We start from the raw sequence: 1,585 nt of genomic DNA, 5'->3' as shown, positions 1-1,585 counted from the left end.
TTAAAACCGGAGCTGTGTCCCAGCAGCTCTTGGCGTCCCTGTCAAGGCACTTCAAATGTTTTGTCACCACATCTCCACGAGCGGGGAGAGAGCCTCAGTTAGGAATTATTGGGAAGGGATTGACAGCCCCACTCCTCCCGCTGCCTGCCGGGATCAGGAGCTCCTTCCTCACCCTGGGACGCTCTGCTGGGAGCCTCTCCAGGCTCCTCATCCTTTCCACAGACAAAGAGACACCTGGAGATGAAAGTCTCGCTCTGGAAATTGGGAACTGTGCAGATTTTAGTTGTTGGGTGGTGAAGCAGCACCAGAGCTTTCGGCCTTATCTTCCCACAAGTGCTCTGGGGAGCAGCACCTTGCTGGGATCATCCCGTGTCCCTCATCCCATCCTCCTGCTCTTCCAGGGATGCAGGAGCTGCTGGGACCCCCAGAGAGCCACCAAAGCTCCCCCCATGCCACAGCGAGGGGTGTTTGCCGCAGGCTCTGCCCTCTCCTGGCATCTCTCCGGCTCCCAAAACTCTTCCCAAGTTTTCTGCTGATCCCTGAAGAAGCTCGGGAATAATTGTGCAGCCTTAGCAGTTAAAAAAGCAACTTTTTTTCTGCAAACAAAGCTGCTCACCCCCGGCTCCTGCTGGGCTCGGGAGCCAGCTGGGATCTGCGGGATGGATGGGGCAGGGAATGTCAGATCCAGCCAGGCTGTTGGCACATCCTGCTGCTGGATGTGCATTTGGGGATGTGGCTGGGTTCTGTGACCCATCCTGGAGCTGGTGGCTTGACCCTGGAGACCCCAGGAGCACTGGGCAGGTGCCAAGAGTGGAACCTGAGGGATTTCAGGATCCAGAGCTCCTGGAAAGCACCAGGGATATTTGCCAACATGGAATGGGGAGGACCAGGGCGATCTGCTGGGTGCTGCTGGAAGGAAATCAGATGTTCCCTGCTGGTAGGAGCAGCAGAAAGCCGGAGCTGAGAGCAGCCCTTCCCCTGGAGGAAGCAGCTCCATGAAATATTGATGGGATTCACACACAGCAGCCGAGCCTTGCGAGCTGCATTGCAGAGCTCGGAGCCGGAAAGGCAGCGGCAGCCGGAACGGGAAAAGCTCCTCTCCACCTTCCCTCTGTGCCAGGGACATCAGCCCCAGCCTGGCACGGCCCTGCCAGCCCTCAGTGCCACCAGGACAAGGGTCGGGATCTGAGCGGGGCCGTCCCATTCCAAACCCATCCCAGGTTTCTTGCATCCCCACGGAGCTGCCCCAGTTTTTGGGGCCACGCGGCTGCAGCGTCCCACTGCCCACGGTGCCAGCTCCTGTGTGTCCCCAGCCAGGTCCTGCTCCGTCCCCAGCTGCCCATGGTGGCCACAACCAGCACTGAGGTGCCACCAGAACAGATCATCCACGCTCTGGATTATCTCCAGGATGGGTTGGACCATTGGGAATGGCCGGTGCTTGCCGCAGTGGCTCTGGTGGCCAGTTGGGCTCAGTGGGCGCTGGCTGTCCCCCAGCCCGGCCCTGCCGGGTGCCTTTTGCTCCTCGGATTCCTTGATGTTGCCAAGGAAACGCTGGGATTCAGCACAGATCTGATTTAACCGGGCG

The sequence above is a fragment of the Geospiza fortis genome, unplaced genomic scaffold (assembly GCF_000277835.1).
Source record: "Geospiza fortis unplaced genomic scaffold, GeoFor_1.0 scaffold289, whole genome shotgun sequence".
In the NCBI taxonomy this organism is placed as follows: Eukaryota; Metazoa; Chordata; class Aves; order Passeriformes; family Thraupidae; genus Geospiza; species Geospiza fortis.
The sequence above is the reverse complement of the archived record's forward strand: the minus strand, read 5'-3'. Positions refer to the sequence as shown.